Source organism: Phymastichus coffea, unplaced genomic scaffold (assembly GCF_024137745.1).
Source record: "Phymastichus coffea isolate CEN01 unplaced genomic scaffold, Cenicafe_Pcof_1.1 PCOF00050, whole genome shotgun sequence".
Taxonomy (NCBI): Eukaryota; Metazoa; Arthropoda; class Insecta; order Hymenoptera; family Eulophidae; genus Phymastichus; species Phymastichus coffea.
Window position 1 is genome coordinate 474,360 of NW_026706861.1, and position 26,009 is coordinate 500,368.

Genomic DNA, 26,009 nt, shown 5'->3' on the forward strand with positions numbered 1-26,009 from the left:
ACTTTTAGAGAGAGCTAACGATGAATCTATTTATATAATTGATTCTAGATATATGTAAAAAATCTAGCAAATAATTCACATTTCAAGTTCAGACATTTAAAAGTTGGTCATTATAGAGACTCCACAAACAAGGGTGGGTCGAATAAATAAATGATAGAAAACTATTAGTTATATAACAGCTTTTCTAAATTTACCGAAGTATAATCGAAAACCGTCTCAATAATTCTTGTGAAATTCAAACACACACCCTTCCCTTACGTTCGATAGCGAGTACAACACGCTATCGCATCGCGCACAGAAGCTGGTGTATCCACCACGTGTATCCGCGGCGCGCCGCTTAATTACGATGGATTCTTGACAATTACTCGGCGCGCGCACCTCGTGATTGCGGAATCGTTTTTTTCCGCTCTCATTCGTGGAACGAGCGAGGGCGCGGTGGTGGCGATGGCGGTCGACTTTACTCCTCGCTCTTTTTTCGCGAACATCAAGTAATTGCGAACGCGGTTGGGCTTGGCTTTTTTTTTGCGGACGGACGAAGTTAGCGTGTTGCGGATTTTGGTCGATTGATTGAAGAATGATTACTGAAAATTGTACTTCACTCGCAAGACTCTGAAGCCATGATTTCAGTTTGATCGATGCATAATATTCGATGATGAGATATCGTTATTAAAAATATTTTCATGCACTTTACTTCAGTGAGTTCGCATTGACTCATTGGTAGCAAACGACGTGGCGATGCTACAATTTCTTCATTCGCAGTGTCTATCGAGGTGAGCTTTCTTTCGTGAAATTTAACATAATTACTCGTTGAAGAGTCTGATAATCATACACCTCTGTATACAGCTAAAAAAGTACCTGTTAAAAAATAAGTGCGGTGTACTCGAGATAAAATTACACTGTCTCCGCGACATGCTACTCGCGGAGACGCACAAGGCATACGAACACATGACCAGAGTGAACATCCATATTTGACGAATTCTTATTAAAAGATTGGGCTTGCAGAGTCGGTTGGGGCGTGAAAAGCCGCTGGCATATAATATCGCGGAGACTCGAACGCGCGAACAAGAAACCTCGGTGTTGCGATGATTGTCGAAGGGGAGGCAGAGGAGAAGGGCTAATTTTAATTTAAATTCAAGAGAGCGTGGGAGAAGTGGAGAAGCAGTAGCAATTTCGCGCGAATATTAATGCTCGTGGGAGGAGACGATGGATTTATCAGCGGGCCGCTGCTGCTGTTGCTGGACGGTGTTGTATGTAGATGGACGCGCTTTAAGTGCCCGGTGTTCTGAATTAATCGACCGGGGGATCTTATCCACGGTGATTGCTTTTCCCGATGTCCGTGTCAAGATTCGATGGGGTGCTCGGTTATTTTAAAGCTGCATGTGTGAGAGCGCGCGTAGTTCATTTTTCATATTGTTATATACTCGTATATAGCTACATATAAAATTTGAGTTGGAAAATAAGTTTATGCGCCCAGACTTATTTTTCCGAGTACCAAGCCAATGGTAATTTTTTCGTCAATATTACAGATTATAGTTATATCATTAGTGACGTTGGACTTTACTAGGTCATATTGTTTTCGGCTTTTTCAAACTTTGTCGTTGAAAATTGGTTCGCGGATGGCGCTTAATAAAAAAAATAATCTATCTTTCGTCTTTTATTTAGATAGACATAGTCTAACTTATCAATAGACCATCAAAGTCATCGATATATCCAATAAAAATCCACATATTCGCCGACAAAATTAATCGATTAATTTATACTTCGTAACTTTTGGGTTGATCCCAGCTATAGTAACATTGGAGCACAGGAGTTACGTTCCATTAGAGCGCAAAATATCATCTTATCTTCTATTGACAGAAGTCGAAAGCATTTATTCCACTACGTAATATAATTGAAACTGAAGAATATCTTGTTTAATTCCTTGCAAGTTCCAATCAAAATAAAATTTATTATTAAATTCAATGTTAACATACACATTCTGTATCTCAATCATTCGAGAACAAAAATGCAAAAAATGCAGTCACAAGTGAAATAAATGTTTCCCATACTAGTGAAATCCATACTAAAACTCGGCGCCAAAAAAAGTCCTTAAAATCTCTCTTTCAGGAATTGAGAAATAAAAGGTATCGTCGCTGGCGCAAACGCTCCGCGATAAAAATCATTGCTTCGATCGTGTAAACACGACGACATGGACTCATTAAAAACTCGTCTATAATTCAGAAGTCGTAAAAGAGCTTCGGTGTAAATCCTGGACGCCGCACACTGACGTCATACGAAAAACATAAGTAATTCCTGATGCTTTATAATTGATATCTATGGATATTCCGTCAAATTTCGTGTTTTATTTTTTCACGAGTATTATTATTGAGTTTTCGTGTTGTGGTTATCAAAACTTGTAACAAGTAGTAAGAGAACTTTGTTGTTCGTCTCTTACGTTTCACAGTCTCTAAAAGTACCTTCTCCAAGCTTTTTGATTAAGTTTCTCGAATTCACAAATCATTTGTAGTCGTTATCAGCGCACGTTCATCACCCACTACTCCGGTTTTTTTTATTTTGTTAAAGGGAATCAAGTGAAGGGAGCGATAAAAATTCCACATAATATTGTCACAGCGTTTATCTTTCCTTTGCGAGCAGCCTTGATGGGACACTAAAAATTATCGCGCTACTGTTCGCCCGCGAATGATCAAAAAGTTTTTACGACTCATCTCTCACTGAGTAATAAATGTTTATTATTATTATACTCGTCCATTAAATTAAGTTGGACGAGGGACATTCATTAGCTTACAATCAGCAACAATCTTAATTGCCACCAAAAGTTTTGCTTAAAAAAAATAAATGAAAGAAATCAGTTCGACCTCTCTCTCTCTCTCTCTCTTTTGCTCGAATCACTTTATTTACGACAAGAAAATTTACGCTTCGATTCGCCAACAAGATAATAATATAAAGCTTGGACGCGTGGGTTGTTTTTCGCGGGACAACAAATTTAGTGCTCAATCAAGCTGTACAACAAATTGTTTTTCAAGACCACTCAAGAATTTCGGGCTCGCAATATCGAATTTCCACTATATACATCCCTAAAAACATTGAGAGTCCACTGACTAATCTTGCGAGCTTTTATACCCTCGGCAAAAAGCGCAAGAGATGAAGGCTCGTAAAATAAATTCAGCCACGGCGGCAGTAGCATTTACGATCGTGCAAGTCTAATTCGACGGTAAATAAAACTTGTCACGGCGTCGTTGCGGACCCTTTCGTTATGAGATCGCACGGTGAACAGGTGCAATCAGTCAATCCTCGCGTAACGAGTACCGGCGTCCGCGACCTTATCACTATACCGCGAGCACACGGCATTCACATGTAAATTGCCTTCGTTGCGCGGCGCTGCGATGTAGCCATTTGTTTTTTATCCCCCACCGCCGTTCTCTGAGCAAAAGGAACAGGCCGGGATCTTTTATTGACTGTTAAAAAGAATTTGATGAGTAATAAATCGGCATTACGAAGATACAGCTTTCGTTATTATTCACTGTAATATTTTCGTGTGGCCATGGAAAACCGATTCTTAAGGATGTATCATTGACAAAATTTAGAGTTTTATTTTGATTTAGCGAGCACTGAGCTATACGGTTTGTTTATAATAAAAACGTCAACGTAAATGTTAACGCTCTGATTTAAAAATTTTACCTTTTCAAACATTAGACGTTATTTAATACACAAAAAAAAAACCGTTGATTTATAAGTAAAGATCTATTGCTAATGTATTTGTAAATATTCAGACCAATATAATGTTAAATAATTTGATTTTTGTTAGTAATTTGTTAAAAATTTTACGAGAAAAACACTTTCAAAGGTGTCGGTTACAATGATCCTTATTTTTTCAAATTATTGTTTAGTGAGTATTATTTGTATACTACATGGTACATAAAAGCATAAATAATAAAAGTAAGAAATGTTTTATCATTCTTTTGCAATTTAACTGCATATAGTTCGGTTAATTAATATATGTCAGTTTTAACCCTTTCTAATTCGTGAAAATCCAGGGAATTTGCAGTCAACATATCCACCAAATTGTGTTAAAACATACATTTTCTGGAGTGATTTTATTTACGTGAAAAAGCATAAAATTTCATGGAAAATCTTGATAAGCGCAAAGCAAAACTCCATCAATCCTTACATGTACTCAAACTCTGAGCAGCCAATCGAAACGTGTCGCCCCGGCATATCTCACACTTAGCGATCGTCGACCATCTACAGCAGCAAGCGAGAAGAAGAAACTTATATACATAGACGCGCGAGTTCTTTTTCCGACATATAGCTTCAACCGATCGTCTATCTCTCGTAACGGAATCTCAAAGGATCACCGCCGCGCGCGCCATTGAAAAGCTACGCGCGTGCGAATGCTAATCGATGAAGACGTATCCCATTTGTCCCGAAAGCATATAGCAAAGATCGTTATATAAGGCAATGGCTCTTACGCGGCAGCATTTTTTTTACTGAACATGCAGCCGTGAGTAAATTTCTTTTATCGCTGCCGAAAGCGAACGGTTTTGCGGAAATGTCTCGCGAAAATTCGTACGCAAAGGAAGACAGCGTGAGTGGAGTAAATTGAAGAGATCGTTTCGGTGATTATACGTAACGACTCGTAAATCTATTGAAAAGTCGCCGAAGCTTACGACCAATTGACTTTCATTTGCGTTAATCGCGACGAATCAGGACGAATGATAAAATTTTCAGATAATTCTGAAATATTAAGATTAATGCATCTGACGCAAAGCGAAAGTTCTGTGGATAAAACTGAACATGATATGTCGCCTGAACGGGTTGCGGCGTGTCGCCCGGGAACAAAATAACAGCGCGCCATTGTCGAGTGCGCTTCGATTGGAAATCCAGCAATTCAAACATGCAGAGGCAGCGTAAAGACGATCGACGAATAAATGAAAACGATAAGTCATCGCGCGGAAATAATCGTCTGCGCGGCGGCGGCGGCGGCGGCGGCGGCATTCAGCCGAGAAAATCACTTGGAAGGTGCGCATACTGCACCTGCGCCTCACCTTTTGATGCCTGCCTAGGGAGAGACGAAAATTGCACATCGCGGCCCTAATTAAAAGAGAGCCGCGGATGATTAATGCGCTGTAAATAATAACTAAATATCGCGAGCGAGAGAGTCTAAACGAGCGTTGTCAAGCCTCCCCGCCGAGTTCTAAACGAAAACCATCTGCCGCGCGCGGCTCGCGCGCTATTAAGATAATCGCATCGCGCAAAGAGCGTCTCTAATGAATAGCGAGATTCTTTAACCTCTTTCCTTTTGCCTCGACTTTAGCTTCCTTCTTTGTGTTTTTCTTTTTATTCTTTTGCTAGAGAGACGAGTAGGTGTACTGCTAGGGTGATGATGCCCGGTTTCCTAAGGATTTCTCGGAGCTGAAGGTTGGGATTCGAAATCGATTTGAAAAGTTTCATTTTGGCGGCGAAGACATGCAGTTCGACTTTGAGCTACGGATAATTTTATGTGGCATTAAGTAATTAGGCGCTAGAGGAAAATTAATCAGTTGGTTTCCTAGTAAATTATATTTATTTGCACTCAATGTTCAAGTCTAATAAATTTATCCCTATTTAATCAAGAGAAAAATTAATAAGCTCTAATAGCGATTGATTTTGCAATTGATATGGCTGATACATTAGATGTATAGATTATACAAATCATGGATATATATAATAATAATTTCTATTAGACGCTAAGTCTGTGTCTGACCAATACTGTCTTTTACTACTGACAGATGAAAGATTCGTAAATAACACACCATTCTCGCATCGTCACATAAGAGAAGTAAATAAAAGAAAATTCATGTTCTATTAAGAAGAAACAAGAGCTCTCACGAGTGTTGTTGAAAAATCCTTCATAAAGAAATCAGTAAATATTTCATCGACTCTTGTCGGCAGCATTACTCCCAGGACGCCGGTTATGTGTCGGAAACCCACACGCGCACACACATACATACGCGTACATGCAACTTTCATGTAAAAGTATCCCGGCGCCATAAGAGAACAGAAAAAAGGATAACTGTAGGTTCGCGTGAGAAAAATGAAGGCGGCTAAGTCTATAATTGATAAATAGCACTCGAACGACTCAATCGCTCCACGCGTCGAGTCATCATTATTTCCCTTCCGGGTGTCGCTCATCGCCAGCAGCCGTTGCCCGACGCATTCTTTCATTCTCTTAATATTATGCCTCGCTTACGCACATAATGTGTTGTACAGCAGCAGTATCGACGCGATGATAGATTTTACACACTTTAAGACCACGCGACAGATGGTAAATTGTAAGTAAAGATGTTCAATCAAAATAATTTACGTAATGGTAATGACGTTTTTTAAATTTTGATGGTGTATTTGAAACTTTATAATAAGATCGTTAATGCGATCGCTTTTCAGTCCGGGCATCTTAAATATTCATTAAATAATTCATATAGTGCTGTACACTCAAAATTACTTGAAAGTCGAACCAACTATTTAAAGAAATTATCATGAAAATCTTCAAGATGATCGATACTGTTTCTACTTTATTTTATTTTATATGAACAAAACAGTGGATTTCAGCTTCAAGTATACTAATTTATAAATACGGCAATTGCAATACCAATCAAATGAAGCAATAAGTGAAAATTAAAACTAATTTTAAGTTTATGCTTGCAAACGAAATTTCGAGAATGTAAAGCTCGAAGAAACTAAAGAAAATCAAGAAAATGCTTCAAGAACAAAAGTCCGTTCTAGAAAGCCTTGGTAATTTATTCTAATTTGCCAAAGCGCTCGCCGGTATGCGTACATTACTTTTTCACGGAGTGCAAGGTGTTTGTTATTCCATCGAGCCAACAACCATCAGAATGATTATCACTTACAAATCATACAAAAAAGGAAAAAAATCTAAACCTCACTTCTCCCAGGTGGTATATAACCAAAGAAACTGAACTTTCCCAACATACACAAGTCGCATACTCGATCACACGCGCAGCAACGTATTCATTGATAAATCAACGCGCGCGACATTGCGATCCACAAAAAACAGCAACGTATAATCCCAAGTCTAATTTTACGGTGTTGCTATTTGCCACGAAAAAGGAAATACGTCCCGTACGTGACTTGCTCCGTATAGATAAAAAGGCGGCGTAAATGGGAAGCTTGCGCGCGCGACTTCCCACCCATCGCTAATACAAGTTGGCGCGCGCGCGTGTTTCCCTGAAAAATGCGATAAACTATTTCCGTCGTGCACGCGTTGCCTTTAAAATGAAAATCGTGTTTGATCGATTTCTTGTGTACGATTTTACGTGCGTAAGCGCGCGCGGGATGACATCCGATTTGGTAGACCTGTCGAGAGCTTTGTTTTTTCATCGATGGCGACGCGCATTTGCATTTGTCAGCGCGTGACAAGAGAGGAAGAGAAAAAGTTATTGCTTACCGTCTCTTTGCGAACTCTTCCGTATCAGTGTATTCACTTGTTGTCCGCGCAGTGTTTTCCTCTCAAGTTAAAAGATGCTCCGGCTTTATTTACATATTTTTTTTCTTTGAATCATAGTGAAGTGTTCTTGTTATTTTTTTGAAATAATTTGTAATTTATTGTTATATAACAGTATGTGAAAAATCAATACAATATATATCCGTATATTCCTTTTTACGTCAGTAAAGTGAAAAGATTTTTTCATTTACATTTTGATGATATGTCTGGAATGCCCAAAAACGCAACTTTGTCTTCTTGACACTCCTTTATAATATACCCCTGGTATGTATAATTTTGAAAATTTAAAGAGCATCTCTCTTTCGGAGAAGTAGTATTCTTGTTTGAGTTTCTTGACAATTTTCTGTGTACTTAAATGTTCTTATAATTTTTTTAAATTTAAACTTTCCCATAATTACGAATATTCGCACGAAATATTTGAGTTGATTTTCGTATTTGAGGTATTTTTATATTGCTTCAATAAATGTTATATAATTATTAATTTTTTCATCACAATTGCTTATACAGTTTGAGGCATTTTTTTAATTATTTGAAATCAGATTTATTGTAAAATGAATCGAAGATCGACGTTTATTTCACTAGATATGAAAAGTTGATTCCAAGAGTAAACAAACAGTTTATTTTAATGACTGGATAAATTTTCGTCGTATATCTGACAATGAATTAGAAGACTATAGGTTACTTGGTATTTCACTTTAAGTATAGTTGAAATATGTATTTTTTCGGAGATTTTGAATAAAGAACGCTATGAAATTCCCAACATCTCTCAAATAAAAATATTTAGAAATATAATTTTCTGATTCGTCAACAGACGTACAGTCAGATTTCATTCAATTATCAAAATAATAGTTGGCTAAAAAATCAAATAAGTAAAAGCGAAATCTTGAAACAAAAGTCTCAACGTAAATCAGCTAATGCTCCGTAAAGAAAATAGAATAACTTGATAAATTTTCCATTTTAATTTCAGATTTTAAACGTAATTTATGCAATCAATTGTCCTTTGTTACAAAAGCGTCAACAAAAATTCCGTCACTTTCTAGCGTGAAAGGCGTAGAGTTCCCTTGCGCTTCTGACCCCGATCCTAGAATTCACGAAACTATGCTAATCCCTCGAACAATGACAAATCGCAGCATTACCATAGACTACGTCGTCGCTACGACGTGGCAATTAGAAAGGGTTAGCCGACATATATCGATTTCTAAGCAGTGCATACACACACACACACCTCTCTCGTGGCGCTCGTGAATTAGCAAGTGAAAGAAGCCAGAAGGTGTCAAGTTGATCTACATGAGAATAACGAGACGACGTGTCAGGACACCTACGCTATTCGTGTTCGATGATTTTTCAGTGGCGCCGCCTTTCTCGTACATCGCGACGAAAGTGGTTCTCTCGAATATGTACGCCAAAGAAAAAGTTTTCGCGCACACACTCGCACACAAAGAAAAAAGAAATAAAAAAGGAAAAGAATCGTTGCTAAATTACAAAACCGGTATAATATAATCGTGGGAGTGTGTTGTCATCACGTGGGCGCGTTTAAATGATAAAGCATCGTCGGTCGACGGGTTGTTGCATTTTAAAAGCGAAGAAAAGACAGTGCCTCGGTCGATTTATGTCGGTCGTTTATCAATCGGCTGTGCGCGCGCGCGAATGAAAACGTAAGTGCGCTCGCCACGGCAAGCTACTGCTCTTTTCTCAGCATGCTGCTGCTGCTGCTGAGGAATTATGAGGGCCGATTATTATTAGTCGACGCCTCATGCATTTTCGCAGCTCCTTTGTATATATATATACATATATAAAGCAGTGGTAGCAGCTCGACGACGACGACGATCGTTATCTTTATGGTGAGTTTGCGCCCGAGTTATGAACTCGCGAGTTACCATCAAGTGCGCGGCTGCGTAGAATTCAATTCGGATTAATGGAGGAAGTGGATTATTGTGCATCGTCCAGGTAAAGGCGTTTCTCTTGTAACCAACTGGGCACTACTGTGTGTGCACTCGGCTAGTTTAATTAAGCGCATGGGGATTTATGTAATTGGATGATGGGCTTACGGATATATGTATACGTACGTACTCGTATTGGACTTTTTACTTCGCTCTGCATATTTGCCAAGGATTGTTTCTTTTATTGCATTTTGTATTGCGTGTTTCATATCCAGCCTTTTTTTATTTTACTCGTTCGATTTTAGATCGTATTTTTTTATTTTGTTGACCAATAGAATACGTATGTTATTCTTCTGACTTTCAATAGATGCTTCGGTATCTATAATTACAACCTATGCTGTTGTAATTTTTAATTTTGCAAGTTATTTTCATGGTAAGTAATTACTAATTTTCTAATCAAAACTTCCAAGAGGTAAAAGCAGAATTACAGTACTTTATCTCTTGCAAATAAGAAAAAAAAATATTTAACACGTAAGCTAATTAGAAATCATGAAAAATTTCAAAAAGTTGTTTGTTATACACAATGAAATAGAAACTAGTGAAACCAATGTGTAACTGTTGAAATGGCAAATCTTCAACAAACGGACAGGAGGTACTAAAAAGTACGAAAACATTACATACTGAACATTCAAATTAGCTTTGTAACAAAAAGATATTCCTTCAAAAGCCTCGAAAAAAAGACCCAAAAAGGAACCGAATATAATCTCTTGTACGAAAGCATCAGCAGCAACGGCATCTCATCTGTTGATATGGTTTTAATTTATAGACGCGTAACGTAGGTTAAAATATACACAGGCATGCACGATATATATGCAATAAGCTGTATTCGGCGGTATATGCTGTGTGGATAAATGCAGGATTTCGTGCGGCTTTGTTATTCTCCTGTGTGGGAACTTCGGCACTGTCCTTGACCTCGTGACGCTTTTCACGACGACGAAGAGAGAGAAAGAGAGAAAGAGAGAGAGAGAGAGAGAAATTTTTGAATCGCGTTCACGCGCGCTCAGCTAATTAAAATCGCCGAGAGATCGGTCTTCATTCGAAAGCTCGACTGCTTGGTTTTGTTTTGGGCGTACTTGTAAAGAGCCTCGATGATGAATTGTTGGCTTTTGTTTGAACAAGACAGCCAGGGAAAACACTCGAAGTTAATCTTGACTTGTTTGAGAATATGCTCGGTCGGTTCGAACGGGCACGCGGTATTCGAAAGGGACGAGATTCATTATCCAGTAATCCATTTCGATGGACACGAAACTGCATAGATTTTGATGAACAATCATTTCTCACTGCGCGGGAAAAGTTGCGCACACGCATCGAAATAAGCGTCCCGTCGTCCCAGCGAAAAATATCATTTATCACAAATGGCTAATTAATAAGAAGAGCGCGTGTCATTCTAAACGAGCGATGCGAATCACGCGACTTCTTATCAGCGAATCATCAATTGAATCAAATCCAACGCATCCGTAGCATCCGAAACATCCGCAAAAAGAAAGACGAGGGGCGTCCGCTTGGACAAACAATATGGAGAGAAGCTTCTCCGCGGCGTGCTCACTTTGATCCTCGAACTTTTTACAATGCCTCTCTCGCGGTCCCAAAGTCTCCACGCGCATCTTTCTCTCTTAGTGCCTTTGGTAGAAGCATTCTGTCCTTATCGTCTTGACGAAGAAGAAGAAGAAGAGAAGGGGACCAGCTCTCTGGCTCTCTTGCGCGGGCGTGGGAATATTATCGCTCGCGGGGGCCGCTGACCAGAGAAGGACGGCCGGATCCAAGAAACAAGTGTGTGTGCGTGTGTATGTGTGTGCGCATGTGTGGATGTGTATGTGTGTATACGTGAAAGGGAGCTGCGAGGAGATGATGGCCACGTACGTGCATGACTTTTGCGGGTTTTTCAACGCGCGCGTGAGACTACTTTCGGACACGGCTGCATGAGATTACAGTTAGTGAAGATTCTCCGAACCTCTGTGTGTGTGTATGTGTGTTTCTGTGATGGCGTGTCTGATACTGACTACTTTCGTTAAATTTTTTTGATAGGCTATTTGGTTAAATTTCTCTTTCGATGGTTAATTTCAATATTGCAATACTATCTTTCAATTACAGGATAATCCCTTCAATTAAATTTAATAAAATGAGCTTTGGTCTTGAATAATATCAATAAATTTTTTCTTCGGGACACTTGACACAAATCGATCGATCGTGTATAATACATTGCATCAAAATCGTCGACGGTCGTTCGCACGATTAGACTAAGGTATGTAATTGACTGAATACACACAAGCATATATCCATTGTAAGTGGCTTGCGCTTGCTATCGCACGAGGTCCGCAAAGTGAAAAACGGTAACAATAAACAGCTATACAGACACCGTGATAATGCATTGGCGTGTGTAGCGATGGCATATCGCGTTTAGAATTACATTAATTAAAATTGATCACTGTGCGACGGTGACGATAGAAATCATAGCCTCGATCGAGAAACACCTCGCTATCTCGCTCTTTCTCTCACAGACCCATATATCGTAGATCTATATTATATATGAGTAACGGTAACAATGGTCCCGCGAGGAAATCATTGTAATGAAAACTGATTAGAGGAGGAGGGGGGGGGGGGGATTCTTATAATGTATACCTGATTGATGGTCCATGTGAGAAAAAAAACAGCGTATTCGGGATCTATAACCAACATAACGTGAAAGTGTGATCTTGAGAGAATGAGACGAACCTGTTGCTTTCCGCTAATCGAGATGAAGAGATCTCGTGTGAAGGAGGAATTGAGGATGAGACCCGTTCATATATTATTTTTCTTTCGAAGGTGGATCGATTTGACTCCAGGGCTTTGGTTATTATTTCTTTGTTTTCGAAAGTAATGTATTTTTTTTGACTAGGCTTTTTAAAAGTGATCGTTCGCAGGTTTTTTCAAGGTGTCAAGAAATCGATTCTGAAAATTTTGTTAATGGCTGCTTTTTGCAGTGAACTAGAACGCACCAAATGAACGGTCAATCAATAGATTAGTAATCAATTGTGAAAAAAAGAATTTTTTTTTAATTAGTTCAACACTCTGTTTTATTCAATGTGAAATATTTCCATTTATAATAACTTTTATCAAAACGTAAAAGTATCTTTTGATAGGTATAACTTAAACAGCGATAAAGCTTTTATGATAAAACAAGTTTTTGTCCCAATTAATTTGTTTAAAAAATTGATAACGTGATTATTCGGTTATAATTCGTCTTTACTAAAAATAATGCCAAAGATTAAAACTAAAAGAAGAGAGTTTCTTTACCGAAGTGTCGGGTTGGAGCTCAACCGAAGAATACTGCAATTATTAAAATGAAAGATCATTCAAACTAAGAAGCATCAATTCCCAACGAGATCGAATAACCGGCCTCGAAGCATCACCCACATAAGCATCGCTCGTAGTCACTCGAGTCCATAATAATTTCCAACGTTACAGTTCGGGTCTCTTGGCATCTCATTCCACCTCTTTTTCCGAAACAATCTCTTGCTCCACATCATAATAACGATCCTTCTCTCCCTCAGTCTTTCGCTTTCTCGTACTTTTCGACAGCAGCACCGGCAGCAGCAGCAGCAGAAGCAGAATAAGAAGCAACGCGATTACGCGCCGTGGGCGAGTACGTATACATTAAAGATTCGTCGTCGAATTTATATGCGCGCACATAGCCGGCGGCTGTACAATGTACTGCACGCGCATTCCGATCACGCCCACACTTTCGAGCTGCTGCTGATAATAGAAAGGCGCGAGAATGCGATATGCTTAATTAACACGTCAGTCGGAATATCGCGCGCGAACCGCGCGATGAGAAATTATCACGCCAATCTGTGCATGTGTGGGTTCGCGCGCAAATTGCCGTCGGGAAATCGACATTCGCCAAAACGGGGAATGCCAGTTTTTTTTTTTTTTGTTTGCCGATGGGCGCTGCGAACCCGCGCGTGAGGTTTCGATCGGCTAACTTTGCGGTTTGTGGGTCATCCACAAACGCGCAGCTGCGCGATTCGCTGTTGTTTGGAAAGGAGAATGTGATTTGATATTATATTTATAACCATGTTATCATCATCTTTTTGTTGATTCTTTTATTTTTCGATCGTTGCTCGTATTTTACTCGTGAAGATCTGATACAATGATCAAGATGAAGGTTCGAATGACACTTAAAAGAATCTCAAAGATACTAAAGATATTGCGAGGTGTTTATAAGTTTATTGACCATTCGCGCTGTCTTTTTCAATAGAATCATTACCTCAATTAAGCAACATTTTACAGTGTTTCATTAACTGTTAATACCAAATTATAAAACTTTTGTTACTATGATTACTACTTTATTTCAATAGCTTATTATTATTTTATTAATTTGTTATGATTCTGACAGACTTGTCGCGAAGGCCTTATTCCTAATTAAATTTAATACAACGATGTAAATAATTGATTGGAAAAGAAAATTTGATACTAACTATATTTTTTTAATGAGTTTTTAATTCTTTGGAAACAGTTATTACAAGCACATTCATTTTACAAATCCAATCATTAAATTAACACTTAAAGAGTTACTCGGAAATAATTTGAACAATCTATCCCAACATTCACTGTTTCAAAAGAAATGTCAACCTCAATATTTTCGAAGGGAAATCAAGGATATCGGTAATTCATATAAATTATTCATTTATGTGATATTACGCGTTGAAAAAAGATGTTGCAAACGAAACAGTTTATATTAAATTAAATAGAACGATATTCAGTTAAAAGAGTAAAAAATATTTCATTATTGATAGTGACATTGTTGCAGAAAAAAATATTTCGTCAGATTTTAGAAGAAGAAATGTTCCTTTAAAACATTTTATTACCATGTCATAAAGCCTCGAGGTCACGTAACAATAATGGCTCAAGCAAAGCTATTATACAAAAAAGAAAAAACAACGAATAAAAGAAACTCGTATATGTATTATAAAATAACACAGCTCAAAATCTTTCGATGCATCCTTCGACTGCATGCAGCGACAATGCAAAAATCCTATTCTTAGCGGAGTCGTGCACTTAGTGTAACACAATACACGAAAGGAAGGGAAAATGTTCTCCCCCACCGTTAAATACACCCCCCATTTTAAAGACTCAAACAGAAGTCAGATTCATTTGAGCGGCAAAGGTCGAAAAGTGAGCTCTCCTTTCATAACAGCAGCATACACACACGCAGCCTCCTCCTCACATGAATGAAAAATAGTCACGCGATCTGTCTTCTGCAGCAGTAGCTAGAGCAAGAGAGAGAGAGAGAGAGAGAGGCGTGCATATCCGAGGGCCTCCGGCGGCTGCCGGAAGTGGGTGTAACACACCCGCAACCACCGCGTTCCTTTTTTTTTTCTTTCAACTTGGCGCACGCGAGAGCTGTTCGCGTCGCGAGTTGTTGGCGATGTACATAATATAATGTCAAGCAATGCTTATATTTGTCGTTTTTTTCTCTCTCTTTCGTGTGTGTCAGCTATTGAAAAATGATTGATTGAGGGTTATTTCGCCGCGGGACTCGCTATACGCCGGCGCACGCGCGTGTTACGATTCGATTTTAATGATATATGTAAAATCTTGTTTCTTTTATGAATCTTCGGAAGCTACAGATTGCTTCGATCACCTTATGTGATGTGTTGTCGACGATTGTATGTTATGAGTTTAATGGTTCGTCGAACGCCTTCTGTTTTTTCATTTCGATGCTGCTGTACTAATAGTATTTAGTGTACGGCTAATTTCAATTTTCCACTAACGATAAATTCTTAAGACATCCTTTGGAAGAATCAAGATTGGCATTAATTTTTAAAAAGTTCATTTCATTCTTAACTTGCTGTGTACACATCATGAATATTATTTCGTTTTCGCGGTACAGTCTTTTCAAATAATAAAATAGGTTCGTGAAATAATGATTAATTCGGTGGTTTATTGTTAAATGACATCATGTTATCGATGAACTTTCTATAAAATGACCTGCCACTTTCAATTTATATAAAGTGTTTTCGATGTTTGATCATCTAACATTATAGGAATGAAAGCATATTTGTATTGTTTGAATAAATTGCTATTCACCATTATACGCTAAGAACAATGAAAATGTGGACAGATAAGGCTTAGCCGCAGATAATAACTTGTTAACCACAAATGTCAAATGAAAGATCACGCGGAAAAGAAATCTATAAACAGCATCGTAATAAACCTTTAACATGCAGTAAGCCATATCGTCGAAGAAACCAATCACGAAATTTCAACGCATGGAGAATGGAAGAGTCTCGCTGGTGCTTTTGCCCCGATAGTAAACCGCCAGCCGTAAATAGCAGCAATTACGCGTACGGAGAAGGAAAGGAAACGTCGAGCGAAAGCTTCATTTCGCGCGCGTGCGACGGCGAGGACGACGACGCGGACGCGTCCGCCTCTAATGCGCATGGACGGCGAGAGCAGCGGCGGGGCTGTAAATTTATCGGGCGCGGGCATACGAAAGAAAGCTCCGCGCTCTCCGCGCCGATAATGCGAACGCGCGCGCGAGAGAGCATTTTACACGTCAGCACGCGTATGCGCTTGCACGCTGGGATACTCAAAGGTGTTCGCTTCGGTAATTCCTATTGACTACTGAATCAACGACCTCATCGAACGATATCGTTCGCTCCTCGCGAAAATTGCAAGCTATCAATAATCCTTCGGGAAAATCAATCAATGATTAATATATCAAGTGGCATAGTCGTTAAGCAACGGTCATTATGAAATTCATCATCGTCAAGATCGAGCTTGTGCATGCGGGCGCGCGGCGTCGAAGCTGGCTTTGAAAATTTATTAGCCAACGTTTGACGATTCCATTAGCATATTTCGCGGGGCAGCGAAAAATTATTAAATATTATTCATGAATACAAAGTGCGCGCGGCGCTCATTCGCTGCCCATCGCCCCTCCTGAAAATTAGCATGTTGAGCATGCGGCGGCGGCATGCCCACTTATCGTCGACACCTTACGGTCGTCCGCATGGAAAACGAAGAAGAAGAAGAAAAAAAGGCCGGAGGAATTGACGATGGCTGTTTTATACAGCAGCAGCGCGGCGCGCTCTCATCGCGCGAGACAGTAGCGGTCGCAGAAAATAAACGGAAGCGCGCCGATCAACAGGTAGCCGGAAAACGGCGCGCACGGGAACCTCGCTCGGAGCAGACGAGTTTTCCAGAGAGCGAGACCACCTGCCGATATGTCGCGCGCGAGGATGCGCGTTTATTGAGTGTGGGCGTGCACCACAGCCTCCTGATGGAATTGCCGGGAGCGCGGTTAATGGGTTCTTTTACAGTGCGCTGCGGTACTGCCTTCCCTCCATTTTTTCAATGATAATTACCAGTTCCAGTCCTCGCTTCTTTTTACCTTTGGACGTATGGTGATTGACTTTCGTATCAGATGTGCGCTAAATTGAATGCCTCTTGTCCGTCTGCATGGGCATGCACGTGCGTCTATGTGGTAGGGCTCGAGTTTATGACTGCAGTCGACTTGGAGTTCCTATCTTTTCACCACGTGATTATATCAATTTTTCTCCTCTTTATCTTTCAGGCCTGATGGAACATTTTAAATTGGACGAATACCAGTTGCAGCTCATTTTACAATAGTGCCTGCAGTTTATACGACGCCACGCATTTCGTGTCAAACTAACATTTTCAGAATCGAAGAAATATCAATCACGCTCTAGGGATAGCCTAAGCACTCACTCAATACCTGCAAGAAAAAGCAAGAATCAACCTCGAAATGAAAGCAACAGCAGAAACGCATGATCTAACTCGATGGATCTGAAACTCGCTTGAAGATAAAAGAAATGAAGAAAGAAACGAAACAGTGTATCCCATAATCTTCTGGCGTCTTTGTCTGCGCAGCCACGAGCAACAAGCACACTTTGCCGCCTCGTAAGGGGCAGAGCAGATCGCGCACGTGGCGCAAAAAGTGTCGAGATTGCGCATTTAATCAGAAGAGAAAGAGAGAGAGAGAGAGAGAGAGAGAGAGAGAGAGAGAGAGAGAGAGAGAGAGAGAGGCTGCACCACTTGGCCACTGCCTTTTCATCCTTTCCGCGCGCGGCAAAAGACGAGCGAGCGAGAGAAGCTTCCAATTTTTTCGGGGGCGTCGTTGCTGCCGCTATCTCTTTCGTAATGCGCGCGTCGCTGTAGGTATATACTCGAGCGAACCTGCAGCACACACAACTGCTGTAATGCCGTGGCGGCGGCGGCTCCGTAGCTATTACATCCCTTCGCCACGCATCTCACTTGCTGCCTGCGATATGATGCGCTCTTTTCCCTTTTGATACGCATAGCGTATTACACCGAGCTCTCCTCTTTTCTTTTTGCTGCTGTTGTTGGCTATGTGTTGGCGTCATTGCACGCTGCACCTGATTGTTCTTGCAATTTTCACCGATGATACCGAAGAGGTTCGTACCTTGATCAATCGTTATGAGCTTTCGTTGATTTTCATTGTTGATTTGATGGAAAAATTAGCGTTGAAGAATCGATAAATAGATACTGGAAGAGCAATTTTAATAATTCAACATTTTGGCATCAGTTTAGAGCAAAATTTTTTTTTTCGAGATGTGAATTATTGAATACTGAATTTTCTTGTCAGTAAAACTTTCGATGGATACATGTCAGTGAAGACGATTTTCCTGATAAAAATGACAAATTGTATTCTCAATAAGTCATAAAAGTAATCTTTTCCAAGACTATCTCTCGCTGGCAAAGCTTGTAACGTCAATCGCAATAGCGCGCTCTGTCCATGTACCATCTGCGGCACGCAAACGCAAATCCAGTCATAAACGCAGAACACAGTAGCAGCTTGCGTGCACCCACCGGACTCCTCCTGCAACAACATACACTAAGTTGATCCTTATAGTCTTCTTGGTACATATTCAGAGCGCATGGCAAGGGCCCTCTTAAGTGTCTACTCCAACTTTTTGTTCTATAATTAGGCACAAAAGCCGAGAAAGAGAAGGTGTTTGCAAGGGCCTATCATTACCTACGCGTAATACGCCGCCGCCGTAGCTTTTTTCGAAAATAAGTTTAGCGCGCGACCAACGTAGCTTTTTCCGGGAAGCATGCTGTCATTATCATTTGCCTTTCGTTCTAGAGCAGTAGACGCGCTTTCAAAAGAGTATATTACCCGAAAGGAGGAAGTGCACCTACTTCGAAGGCAGTGCGCGAGCGCGCGCTATACCGTTTTTCACTTCGACTCGCTTTTATTGGCACCTATGTAGTCTCATTTTTCTGAAATTGCGGGAAGCTGCTTTTGGTTGTGAAAAAACAGAGAAAGAGCGCCGTGGTGATAGGCTACGCGTGTACTCATCAGCGTGATTAATCGGTTGTCAGTCTTGATTAAACGCCAAATTGAACGTTGAACAAAATTTAAGTTTTTATACTCTTATAAAATATAAAATCTATAAAACTAACATGAGTTTAATGATATTCGTTTATACTTTGTTAATTCTTATTGCTACATTAGCACTTGTCGATGATATCACCAATTAAATGACAAATATTTTATAAGAAAAGTTGAAAATTATCGTTTGATTATATTTACATCGAGAACGTTTGCTCCATCTATACTTGCTGAAACTAAGCTGAAAAGTTGAATGAGATATATAAGCGATTGTTCATTCTGAAAAATCCTCATGCTCGTAAAAAAGTCTGCCCTCACATTTACAGAAATAGGAATGTACTCTATTGTCCTTTCAAGCTTGGTCATTAAATAACACCGAATGGCCTCATAATACGAGACGACGTACCCACGATCCTGTTACGAACGAAGCGAGTGCGCCGATTACCACGGTGCCGGATAATGATCTCGCAAGCGTGATAAGCCGCTAATAACCCAGCAACTTGCAGTGCAACGCGTGTAGCAAGTTTCACTCGCCAGATGGATATACTTTTGCGTATATATACTTGTGCTTGGATTTACTGTCTTCATTTTCTTTTTATCGATGATGATAGCTTAAAGGATGGATCAGTACCTTTAATCTATAATTGTTCTTTTTTGTCGACTTTTTGTTTCAATTATATGGAAGTATGGTTTTTCTGTGTATCGAAGGATTAGTTCCACAACTTGCGTCTGTAAATACGAATACATCAATAATTAAATATTTTATGCTTTATATGTGAAATCCCAATGATAAATAAATGGTTATTTTTTTATTTTATTAAAAATATACATTAACGTAGTTCGATGTACTTTTTGTAGAATTAGAATACGAAAATTCGGTTTTGATTCTTTTTCGCATGATTTATTATGATGTGAAGTTTTACACCTGTATTATTGCTGTCAGTCAGGCATTCGACCTCAAATCTCTCAAAATTTCTATCAAAATGTAAATTTTTGCAAGATACCCACGATAATGAAGGAGAAATCAAATAGTATCCTTTGGAATCATCGATATGTATACAATCGCAGTTGCAACTTTATTCATGACCCACTGAACAAGGAATTTTTATTTCAATACCTCACAACTCCGATTTTTTTTCTCTCTCTTTTATTCATCTAAGACGCGTTAATCATCATCCTAGTTAGTCGCAACACGGCTTTTGTTATTACTCGTATATATGCGTGCAGCAACACATACACGTGCGACTTGTCCGCACACTCGGCGTGGCGATCAATCAAAAGCGCAAGGTAATTAACGTGATTGCGGCGAGCGCAAGAGAGAGTGGGGGGGGGGGGGAGGCGTTGCGTAATAATGCGAGATGACAATGACAGCGGTAGCTGTCATTTCCAAGACGCGTTGAATCTCGTGTATGTATATACCTTCGGGAAATTGTACGTACCTTATACCCTTACGTCCATCAGATGGAAGAGATGAGTTATATGAAAATGCCTGAAGTCTCTGCTTGGATATGATTAAAAACTTGTTTTCAAACTTCAATTTTACGATTCGTTAGATAAATGACGGATATATTCTTTTTCGCACTCCTTCGAAATAAACTTGATCCGAGGAGAGAAGGTTGTCAGCTGTTGCGAAAAGATATGATAATTACATCAGGCATCTGACCGTTCAATTCTCTCTCTTCGGGCTAAATTAGAAAACCAGAAGCGTGAATAATGCGAACGTGCATGCCTCCATTAAAATCCATATGCACCACGTATCAGACGCGCTTAATTAATCAGTGTTTATATTATAGCACGCGCGCCTGGCGCCCTCGAGCGATGCGCTACCGACCGACACGATTCGTTTCTGCTTTTACCTTTCCATTTTTTTCGCGCTCAAGCACACGTAGTACGAAGTTACGCTTTTCGACTTTTTCCGCGTGAATTACTGTTTCAATTGGGAGCAGCGATTACAACCAACTTCAAACGATCGTTCCAAAAATGCGTGTAAAGTATAAGGAACTAATCAACCGCTCCCTTGAAAAAGAGAAGCTTCGCTCTCTGACAGAATAAAATTTCGTTCTCGAAAAGCCTCCATCGCCGCCGTAGATTGTTATTAACTTTATTCAAGCGTGCGGCGAGGAGCGAGGAGGGGGGGGGGGGGGGGGGGGAGCGATCGCAAACCATCACTTTCATCCGCCAACTTTTTTCCTTCTAACGAGCCGGGCAATACCTCCTCATTACTTTCAACCTTCGGTATATATACGTCCATCCTCTCCCTTTCCCTTTCGTTTCATCCAGTTTCTCTTCGTGCTTCCTCCTTAATATTCCAGCGGCGTATACTCCCTCGTATTACAACGGACGTATATATCCGTCTACTCGGCTTCACTCGTTACACCGCCGCTGCAGCAGCCGCCACGTCTTTATTGCACGCGCTTCGGCTTGTGTGTAGTTATTGCACGCTGCTTGTGCGCGGGCGATCCTATTATGGGATTGCAAAATTAATTCTTCGACGTTACGATGATTACGAACGCCGAAGGCTATTGCTGCTGCCGCTCAGATCCTTTCGATTTAATAGAAAAGCTCTCCCGTGCTGCTGCTGTGTCTTTGTTGGCAGGATGTCGACGATGTTCTTCGGCCCTTTTTTGCCCCGCGAGAGAGAGAGGGAGAGAGAGAGAGAGAGAGAGAGAGACGGAGAGAGTTTTACGCTTTTAAGGCGAATTAGATAGCTTAATGCTGGGAAACTTTTGTTCCTGCCTTGATGGATATTTTTAGGGTTTTATTAAAGTTTGTACATTTCTTTTGAAAGGGGTGGTTCAATTTTACAGTCATCATATTAATAGAATATTAATGCTATAGAGGCATATATTACATTGTCAGTGAGTTTTTTCATATGAATATGAGATTTAGACCATTAACAAATAGCCATTGAATTCGTTAAACTTTTAAAGATGCAAACTTTATTACCGAAACAATTATTTGTTTGTCAATAAAGCAAAGTTGAGCCAAAAATCACCATAATCGACAATAAAATAATTTTTATCGAAACAATAACTGTATATTAGCATACTCATCATATGATGGTTATCATAATCATTAATATACGCGCTCACTATAAGGATTACAGGTATACATTTTATACACGGGGATCAAGCTATGGGATGACTGGATGATCAGCGGTGCGATGAATCATCCAAGCTGTCTATCATATTCGATTAAATACATAGAAACAGGCAAAGAGAGAAGCATATCAAGGAAGTGAGCTACTCTAGCGTCGTTGGTAGCCACGAATACTCGTGTTATATATTCTACCAGTACTACTGCAATAATATTTTCATGATTATGTGCTCTTTTTACCTTTTACGGCTCAATCATTCCAGCTAGTATGTAAATATACTGCCGAATGCATGTAACAACTTGTTTTATTAGTTATACGATGGATGATGTACAGTTTTATTTAAGGATAAATATTGAAATGGATTGTACTTTACTCAACTCCATATAGATTACTAGGGTAGTGCTTTTTCAATCAGCGAAAATCGGTACTAAAATCAAATTATAAATCATAATCTAATGTATCATTTAAATATAAAAAATTTATTTTTTAGATAAAAAGTCAGCTCAAATTTAAATCCACAGTCCGCATAGAATATATTTGAAGAAGTTTGATAATACCAGAATTGGACCAAATAGAAGCGATTGAATCAAAATGTTTTTTTATGCTTTTTGCAATAAAAGCTTTTACGAGCATGTAACTTTATGACAGGCACAAGTGTATGTATGCGGTTCGCATTTTGCGCTTCTTAAAGATTAAAGACACCTTTTATTAAGCGATTTATTTCTAAATTATGAGCTATAAGTAAAAATTAAATGTAATTTCTCTTGTGAGATTAATATCGTTTAGAGTCATATATTTTCTAAATTCGTGTAAGCGATTTCATGAAGAAATATGCCCCAGAAAATGATTACTCGTGAAATCAAGTACTATATGGTTAATGATGGTGCGGTTATAAATCTGAAATCATATTCAACGTTACGAAGTTGTCCCGTTGGAAAGGTTATAGTCAGCTGTAGGCGTTTCAGAGTATGTAAGCGGTATAAGTTTACATGAGTGAAAAAGTGTTGCTATAAAATTTAGGAACTATAAATGAATCGCACAGTTCTATCATTGTAGCCAGCACATTGTATTTTGTTTCAGCTGCACTATGAGCTTTAAATATAAATATGCAGTTTTAAATGAAAACTCGTAATTGTTATAACAATAACTTAGTTGGAGTAGGTTGAATAAAATAATGAGACGGACCGAGGTACGAATTAATCAAATTACGTGCACTCTAATTACCACAATGAAAGAAAATTTTAGTTTTTCACGACACTTTGCAGCCACCGCGCACATTATAACATTCTCGATTCCGATAAGACAAGGCGCGACGAGGCCTCTCCGTTCGCATGTGTGCAAAACTTTCAAAGCGACTTTGGACGGCAACACTCGATTTCTCGTTGTACACATCTCGCGGAATGATAGCGATCGCGTAATTTATTCTCGTATCGGTGGTGAATTATCGTTCGTGCTTAATGTTACGGCTTTCCTTTATTTTTCATCGCGTATCGCCCGACCGCCTAAATGTTTGGGAATCGAAGAAAAATGCGATTATCGCTTGTTAACTTGGCTTCGAATCGATCGATGTTCATTGTCTGTTTCGATGCGAGTTATTTGCACAATTGGCTTTTCCGCGCGGAGCGTGGCGTCGACATTTGCCAATCGAAGTCGACGTATACCTTTTAACTTTTGTTCATGCCTTTAGCGTCGGGCCTTCAACCTTGAAAATCTAAGGTATTTACGAACAGTAATCGAACGCAAAGCAGCAACAGATGTCCGTGAACCAGCTAGCATCGCAAGTCGTGAGTGATGATAGCAACACTTGCAAATCTGCATAAATGAAAGAAGACTTGTCACGCATTCACGAGTATGCGAAGAGAAAGAGAAAAAAAGACTTCGTCTAATTTTCCGTCACGCACTTGCATAGCGAAAATCGATCGGCTCGCAAGCACACACGCGCATATTATACAAATGCCGTTATCGCGTGTATATACGCAGTGCAGTTCGCAATGAAAAATCGGTTGCCGCCCATACGCGTATTATCGCAGGTAATTGCGCGTAATTCAGGCCTTGCCTCGATCTTTAACGATCTCTCTCTCTCTCTCTCTCTCGCTCGCTCTGGCTGGTGAACGGAGACACGATGCTTTTTCGGAATTCCTGGGCTGTAAAACGAGAGCTAAAAGCTAGAGAGGAGTCGCGCGTGCAGGTGGCTGCCTTGGCCATGTAGGCGGGTATCGGATGGCCTTGCGCCGCTTAATTCTTTTCTCTTATTTTTCATCCTGCTACGCGCGAGACGAGGGACAGCTCACGCTTTCAGCTTGTACAGCTAGATTTTATTGCTGAGCGAGCGAGAGAGCCTTTGAGATTGCGCGGATTTTACATGCCTTCGCGCGGCTTTGATGCCCGAGATTATCTGTATATCGTACTGTTGGCGCATGAGTTTTAATATCGCACTTATTAACCTTCATCCCGGAATGTTTTATATGCTTTCTAGCGGAATTCCGTTGTGCGCGCGCGCGTTGCGGAGGATCACGATAATTATTTGCGTTATCGTATTCTTTCATTTGGTTACGAGTTTATGCGCTGATAATTAGCAAATAATATTGAAAAATCATAAATACACATGCACGCTATGTGCACCAATTGGCGGATAACACGCAGAGAATGCTTTACAATTCATCTATTTGGAACCAAAATAATTTATAGATTAGTTAAAGTATCAATCTTTGATAGATTCAAAATGCATTCGGCTTCCACCATCATAAATCTACTCGTATAATCATCAATTGAAATCCATAATGTTTCAAGTGAAAAGAGAAAGAAGCTAGATGAAAGGCCATCCGCATAGCAAAACCAACGTAAAACAATCGTCAGGTAATCACATCTGTTTAAGATCGTAAGGATCGGAAAAGCGTAGTGATAATCGGCGCAGTCGCGTCCGCGGAAACGATCGCCTCTCGTTGGTGTGTGTCTGCGTGTGTGTACGTGTACATATAGCTCGAAGCAAGGAAATCGTGACGGGCATGGCGCTCGGGGGCTCAATTGGCCTCAGTCCGTATGTGCGCGTGCATCGTCGGCGCGCGATCTGTTCGACGACCCGTTATGTCTCGCATTCCTCGAGAGGGAGGAAGCCAGCGCAAATGTACGTATGCGCGTATCAACGCTTTTTGCCGGTGAAACGATTGATGATACGAGTAATGTGAACTAATTTTTGCCGCGGAAATTTGTCGTGTCGGTGCCGCGCGTTTCAACGTCAAACGGGGATAAATAATTTTTTTCCTCGTCGTTTTAGCTGAAATTGATAGTCGGAGGTGCGCGGGTCCCTCGCTTTGACACGCATCCTCTCTTAGCGCACTGCGAGCGAAGCTCCCGGTTCTCACTTCGAGCGCAGCTTGTAAAGGGCCGCGCGCGCGCGCGCACTCTCGATATTTATGGCTTTCGCGCAGACGTCCGGCCTTTAAAAACCCCTAATGAGAGATAGATCTTGCCACCTGCACAAAATCCCTCTGCCGATTGTTTCTTTCCAATGTCCGAACGGCTTATTAAAGCTGCATAGGGGAATGATTTTCAATGGAGTTTTTCGCGAAATGATCAGCTGCGCATGCATATAAATGTACTATTGGAGGAAGTGGCTTATTCATTATTGCGATATGTTGGAATTTTCGTGGTGTAAGCATAAGTATTGAATGGCGTTATTATTTCAGCAGGTATGTAGCAGCTTGCTCCAACTTACAGTTGCATGTACAACGCTTTGCGCATTTGATCCGTTTGCTACCAATAGAAATTGACTCGTTTCATCAAAAGCCACGCCAAGTGATAAATAATAATGGAATTTGAGCGTGCCTCGATAAATAAAGCTCTTGGAATAGCCCGAGTTGCTGTAAATATCGGCGGCGGCGCGCGGCTATTTGAAATGGCGAAGAGGAATCGCAAGGCGATGCGCGCGCTATCGTTCGCGCGCCCCTTCGGCGCGGACTGAATTCTCGCGAGCCGATGCGTAATACGAGATCACAGAAGCGATTCTCCGTTAATCTACGTGTAAATTTGATTTTAATCGTCGCCGAGATAAAATTATGCACTCGGCTCGCCGCACAAACGTCTCACTGTTGGCGCAATGCCTCTCGTTCTATC